A 6,785-nucleotide genomic window follows, 5' to 3' on the forward strand; every position below is an offset into this window, starting at 1 on the left:
TTTTTTTTTGAGACAGAGTCTTGCTCTGTCACCAAGGTTGGAGGGCAGTGGCACGATCTCAGTCTCAGCCCACTGCTACCTCCACCTCCTGGGTTTAAGAGATTCTCCTGCCTCTGCCTCCCAAGTAGCTGGGATTACAGGGGCATGCCTGGCTAATTTTTGTGTTTTTAGTAGAGATGGGTTTTGCCATGTTGGCCAGGCTGGTCTCAAACTCCTGACCTCAGATGATCCACCTGCCTCGGCCTCCCAAAGTGCTGGGATTACAGGCGTGAGCCACTGTGCCTGGCCTTAGCTGCACACTTCTTTTTGTCTTTGGAATAGATATTAACACACCCAGGTTGCTTCCGGGGCTGGTCTCAGGCCCCACAGTGCGTGCAGCCGCTGCCCCTCTCTGACCCCCATGCTCACTTCTGTTCTCCCCATGAGTTCCCTGCTCCTCTTCCCCTTCCTCTCTTTTTTTTCAGTCTGAAAGAAGAGGCATGCTGGCTGGAAAAAAGGGACCCACATCTGTCTCTTCTGCTCTGGGATCTTTCATAGAAGCTCAAGTCCACAGACATGAATGTCCCTTGATTCTGACAAGGTGACCAGGTTCCCTTCCTCTCGCCATGCCCAGGCCTACGAGATGGCTTATCAATGGCTGGGTGGGTGGCCTGATGAAGACAAGCTTCCAGAGAGATCCTGCAGAATCTGTTCAGCAGCCCGCCCCGGAAAGCAAAAGACATATTTTCCAAATTAACCATTGAGACGGCAGGGCACAGTGGTTCAGGCCTATAACCCTAGCACTTTCGGAGGCAAGGCAGGAGGATGGCTTGAGCTCAGGAGTTCGAGACCAGCCTGGACAGTGCGGCGAAACCCTGTCTCCACAAAAATAAAATAAAATAAAAATTAGCGGGGCATGGTGGCAGGCACCTGTAATCCCAGCTGCTCAGGAGGCTGAGGTGGGAGAATCGCTTGAGCCCAGGAGTTTGAGGCTGCAGTGAGCTGAAATCACACCAATGCACTCCAGCCTGGGCAACAGAGCCAGACCCTGTCTAAAAAATAAAAGAAAACATTGAACCCTTTGGTTGTCCTGGCCGGCAGGGACCACGGGACAGCCCTTGGCATTGGGGGGTGGGTCTTGGAAATCCTGCCCTCCTGGCCTCCTTGTCGGTGGGAGTGGCCTGAGCTCCCTGGCGGGTCTTCTGCCCCCCCTCCCTCTTTTGCATGTCCTTGTCAGCTCAGACAGCAGGGGGCGCTGCAGGACTGGCTGGACGGTCAGGCGGGGGAGCAGGAGAGCGGGCCTTTAAGCCAGGTCCATAGGAAGACACACTGCCTGCCCCGGGCCTGCAGCCAGCACCAAGTAGTGGGTGGGAGGGCTTTGTACCCTCTGTCACTCTCCTCCACCCTAAGCCACGTCTGCCACGCTGAGGTTGGCCAGCCCTGGCGCTGCTGGGCCCCGCAGTTTTCTCCGATGACTTTGGTGGTTTCCTGTGCACAGGGGTGTGAAGGCCTTTTCATCATTCATCACCTCCTCTCCCCGCCCACCTCGCTGGGTCCCGCCAGCCCCTCCTGCTGGCCTGAGTTCTGCTCACCTGCCCTCCCCACTCCAGGGAGCTTGGCCTGCGGGGGTGTGGGGGCCCAGGACTTCAGTCAGTGTCTTTGGGGTCCGGCCGGCCCCACCCCATAGGCCCACCTGGATCTGCCCCAGGTCAGTGGTTCCTGTTCGCAGCAGCCTTGGGCCTCCTGCCTTCCAAGAGTGTTTGGGCCTTGGCAGGGGCCCCACCCAACAGGATAGAGAAAGGGTCAGGGAGGTGAGAAGGGGGAGATGGCCAAAGCCCCCAGTTGGTCAGGAGCGGTGGCAGGCAGGGGACCCTGGGGAGATGTTTCTGGAGATGGCCTGGAGCTGACACCCTCCCTCTGTCACCAGGCAGGAACCTGGGAGTCTTCTCCCCTCCCTGCTTCCCCCCACCCTCTCCAGTCCACCACCCCCCAAACCTAGCTAGCAGAGCCTGGTGAGCCTCTGGGGTGCCTTTCGGGGGGCACACAGGCCGCTCTCAGTGAGGGGCCGGGCTGGCTGCTGCCGCTTGGGAAAGAGGGGAAGGTGAGGGGTCACCCCTGGCCCGCCATGAGCCACGCGCTTCCTCCCTCCAAGGCCTGCATACCTCACTCCAGGGGCCTGGGAAGGGGCCCACCCGGGGGAAGGTGCGCTCCCTGCCCGGCCTCCCTCACCTTCTCTAGGAAAGAGAATTGAGGTCTTCTTTCAGTTCTTTCTGGAGAAAGTGGGTCAGGGCCTGACTTTGCCAGACGATTGTCATGAGGCTTGTGCTCTCCTCTGACTCAGTTTCCTCCTTCTGAACAGTGGAGGTGGGCTGGGTGGTGGGGGGACAGTGAGGGCACTAGGGTCTCTTTCACACAGACCAGCTCCCTCCCGGAACCTCAGGACCTTGTCCTCCCAGCCTGGCATGAGGGGTTGGGTCCTCCCATCCCCCAGCTGAGCCTGGGCAGGGGCTCCTCTAGTCTGGCCTTGGGTATGACCCCTTTCCCACTGCTCCTTCCAGCCTGCCCTCTCCACGGTGCTGGAGGTCAAAGAGTTAATCACATCTGCGGCGGCTCCTTCCTGGACTCCTCCAAGATATATATTTAGCAGGCGGGGCGGGGTGGGGCGAGAGAGGCGTGCCAAGATGCCCTGGCACCACAGCCCCTGCCTTACCACACCACTCTTTGGAGGAAGGGGTGGGCAGGCAGTGCCACGGGAGCTGGGTGGGATGGAGGAAGGGACGCATCTAGATAGAGGGAAGGGGCAGGAACATGAGTTGGCTCTAAGTGGAAGGCTGTGGTCTCTTAGGGGACTTCGAGGCCCTGTGTGTGGGGTTGGGGGAGGAGGTTGCTCTTTATCCATGAAAGAAAGACCCAGTAACTGCCTCCCAGGGATGTAGAAAGATTGTGAAAAAGGGCTGGAAATGGGCCGGGCACAGTGGCTTATGCCTGTATGCCTGTAATCCCGGCACTCTGGGAGGCCAAGGTGGGTGGATCTCGAGGTCAAGAGTTCAAGACCAGCCTGGCCAACATAGTGTAACACCGTCTCTACTAAAAGCAAAAAATTAGCCAGGCATGGTGGCAGACGGCTATAATCCCAGCTACTCAGGAAGCTGAGGCAGGAAAATTGCTTGAACCTGGGAGGTGGATGTTGCAGTGAGCAGAGATCACGCCATTGCACTCTAGCCTTCGAGATTCCGTCTCAAAAAAAAAAAAAAAAAAAACAGGGGCCAGAAACAGCTTAACCGTGAAGGTGATGGGGCCGGTCTGGCTGGAAGACCTCCTACCACCCATTGAAATGGCTGGGACTCCTGGCCAGGGAACCCGGTGGGAGCACCCTCTTGTGCCACCACCACTTGTATTTGAGAGGGACTCAAAGGTGGGCGGGGTAGGGAAGCTTTAGGGTGGTATCAATCAGAAAGTGTCTGCGACAGATCTCCATTGATTTAAAGGATTATTTGCCGAGGTCGAGGATGCTCCAGAAAAAGAGAAACATAAGTTGCGGTAAGATCTGTGGCCTTTGCTTTCTCCAAAGAGTTTCGAGGACTTCAAAATTTAAAGAGGGGGCTGGGTGCGGTAACCCACCCCTACAATCCCAGCACTCCCAAGGTGGGTGGATCACCTGAGGTCGGGAGTTTGAGACCAGCCTGGTCAACATTGTGAAACCCTGTATCTACTAAAAATACAAAAATTAGCGGGCACCTGCAATCCCAGCTACTTGGGAGTCTGAGGCAGGAGAATTGCTTGAACCCGGGAGGTGGAGGTTGCAGTGAGCCGAGATCGTGCCGCTGCACTCTAGCCTGAGCAATAAGAGCAAGACTTCGTCTCAAAAACAAAAAAATTTAAAAGGGGAAAAGCAGGCAGGAGGGAAAGGAAGAAAGAAAAAAAAAAAATAGGGAGCAAGAGAGCAGGCAATGAGGCAAGGGGTTGTATTGTTGTGAGGCTTTGATTGGCACTCACTGAATCTACATTTTACATATGAAAAGAGGTGTGCTTAATAAATCTATGTTGCTGGATCCGAGTCATGGCGTCAAAAAAAAAAAAAAAAAAAAAACTAAAATAAATCAATCAATCTACATTTTACATGTTTTAAATGAGATAAAGTAAGCATGTGAAATGACAGCTGTCTGTTTGGGAACAAAAGGAAGGGAGGTTTTATGTTTGTTTTTTTTGTGACTCAGCCAGGCACAGGGTCCCTCACCTGTTATCCCAGCACTTCGGGAGGCAGAGGCAGGCAGATCACTTGAGCCTAAGAGTTCAAGACCAGCCTTGGCAACATGGCAAAACCCCACCCCTACAAAAAATACAAAAAATTAGCCAGGTGTGGTGGCGTGCACCTGTAGTCCTACCCACTTGGGAGGCCCGAGGTGGGAGGATCACGTGAGCTGGGACATCAGCAGTGAGCCGTGATCGTGCCACTGAACTTCAGCCCGGGTGAGAATGAGACCCTGAAAAAAATGAAGAAGGAAGGAAGGAAGGAAGGAGAGAGGGAGGGAGGGAGGGAGGGAAAGATGGAAGGAAGGAAGGAAGGAAGGGAGGGAGGGAGGGAGGAAGGAAGGAAGGAATTATGGAAACTGTCAATTACAAATCAAGTCCTGGCCAAGTTGAGTCAATTGGCTGACTTCTTGGACCAGTCATTAGAGCTGGGGCCTGATTTCCTACAAGTATGACTTGTAGCTAGCAGATGGTAGGCCAGCTTCCTGGGCTGGTTGCTGCAGATTGTGGGTCAGAGAACTATTTTTATGTCTGTTCTGGCCACTGGCCATTTGTAGAGTCAGTCTCTCACCAACAATCTGTGAGTATCATCCTAGTTTTTCAGACAAGTAAACTGAGAATCAGAAAAGTGAGCTGACGTAGCTAAGGTCACAGAACTAGTAAGTTTCAGAACCTGGACGGGAGTCTGCTGGCTCTGAGCCCCTCTATGCTCAGCCCTCTCCAGGCAAGGTTCACAGCTGACTCATTTTTGCCCCCTTGTCTTCCACTCTTAATTACCCCAGTACTTTGAGCACATTCTCAATAAATATTTATTACATGAGTGAATACAAATTTTGATGATGTCAGTGAGGAAACCAGAAGAATGCCAGAAGAGAGTGAGGGATCTCGGCTGAGGAGACCCCGTAATGAGAACAACGCTGCTGGGGTCTTGTGGACACCTCTTCTCTGGCATCCTGCAAGAATCACAGGTCCTTGGTGGGAACCTGGAACCACGGGCTGAGAGGCTTGTGGGTCTGGGCCAGCTCGGCCAGGAGGGACCCAGCCTTCAGAAGGGTGGGGGTCTCGGGGCGTGCACCCCACGGGGTTACATTGTTATAACTGACATACTGGGGATGGCTGTCAGGTCTCATTGAGAGGAGGGGCAGGCAATGGTGGGAGAGGGCACTTCCTCCCAGGAGCTGCCTGGGGATCCAACCAGGTGGGGGAGTCAGGAGCCTCAGGCACTATGGAAGGCAGAATTCTAAGTGGCCCCTCGGACTCCATCCCTGTCCCCAGAGTTACTCCCTTGACCATACTGTAGGGCTACGCAGCACAAACTGAAAGGGATTTATGGCGTAGGAGAAACGGTACCCAGGGAAGCAGCAGTGGCTGGGGAGGTCGCGGGGATGGCTGGTAGGCCAGGTGTCCAGGCTGCCTGTCCCACCGTGTCCCGGACTGGCCTTGTGGCCCTAGGCCCCTCCCTGAGCCCCAGTTTCTACATCTGTGAAGTGAGACGCTGGAGCGAGTAATCTAACCCTACCTGTTGTGATCCAGATTCTTTTGAGCCGCAGGGAAGCCAGGATTAAGGCCGGCTCCCCTGGGTTCCGGCTGGTCAGGTGAGTGTGGGTGGCTTCTTGTGTCTATGGAGGGAAAGAAGCTGAAGAAATCACTCCTGAAAAGCGGCCAGGCTATGAGTGGGCTGGCTGGGTGATTCCTTCGGCATCCTGGTCCCTCTCCCTCCGGCCTCAGTTCCCCTGTGACCTCAAGATGGAAGAGCCACACCTACAAAGAAAAAAAAGACTTCTCGAGAGCAACAGGTGTGGCTGCGGATTTTTCCAAGGGCTTGGCTCAGCTTTGGGCTGAAAACCCCCAGGCCATCGACAAGGGGTGTGGTCACAGCCCGGTAAAGACTTCAATCCCAGAGCCTGGGACCATCCCACCAATGACAAAATATTATACAGGAGGAGCGTGAGGTGGCCCCTCGCTGCCCCCATTGCAGTAGGTGGCCCTTCTGATTCTGCGCTGCTGTGCAGGAGATGGCAACCCGAGGGTCTCCGCATGCAGCCTGCAGGCATCTCAGCTCTGCCCTCAGCCTCCTCTCGTCCTTCTTTTCTCCAGAAAGGAGTCGAGCAGAAGGGCTGGGTCCTGAAAGCTAAGAGGAAAGGAATGCAACATGGGCTGGGCGGGAGCAGAAGGAGAGAGGAAAACAGGAGAGGTTTGAAGAAGTGCCGATAGAGTCCCGGGGAGACAAGGGAGCCTGAGTGATTTAGAAGCCAGAATGTTTAGAGGAGATGGGAAAAACAGGGGCCGGGCGCAGGGGTTCACGCCTGTAATTCCAGCACATTGGGAGGCCGAGGTGACCGGATCACCTGAGGTTGGGAGTTCGAGACCAATCTGACCAACCTGGAGAAATCCCGTCTCTACTAAAAATACGAAAAATTAGCCGGGCGTGGTGGCGCACGCCTGTAATCCCAGCCACTCAGGAGTAGCTGAGGCAGGAGAATCACTTGAACCCCGGAGGCAGAGGTTGCAGTGAGCTGAGATCATGCCATTGCACTCCAGCCTGGGTGACACAG

General features: G+C 55.0%; 1 long non-coding RNA gene across 7 annotated transcripts in view; it reads right to left on the minus strand.

Annotated features, from left to right (window-relative positions):
* Positions 1-5,021: 5,021 nt before the first annotated feature.
* Positions 5,022-6,785, minus strand: part of LOC108309366 — a 44,500-nt gene continuing 42,736 nt past the window's right edge. For 4 of the 7 annotated variants that reach the window (XR_005201426.1, XR_001827306.2, XR_005201427.1 and 1 more), the window contains 2 exons: positions 5,750-5,849; positions 5,022-5,183 (listed from right to left, as the gene is read on the minus strand). This is a non-coding gene — a long non-coding RNA (uncharacterized LOC108309366). Of the gene's footprint in view, positions 5,184-5,749; positions 6,480-6,785 lie in introns of those variants that run through there. The other 3 variants (XR_001827305.2, XR_005201424.1, XR_001827303.2) reach the window with 2 other exon arrangements.

This window comes from Cebus imitator, unplaced genomic scaffold, assembly GCF_001604975.1.
Source record: "Cebus imitator isolate Cc_AM_T3 unplaced genomic scaffold, Cebus_imitator-1.0 Scaffold93, whole genome shotgun sequence".
NCBI lineage: Eukaryota > Metazoa > Chordata > Mammalia > Primates > Cebidae > Cebus > Cebus imitator.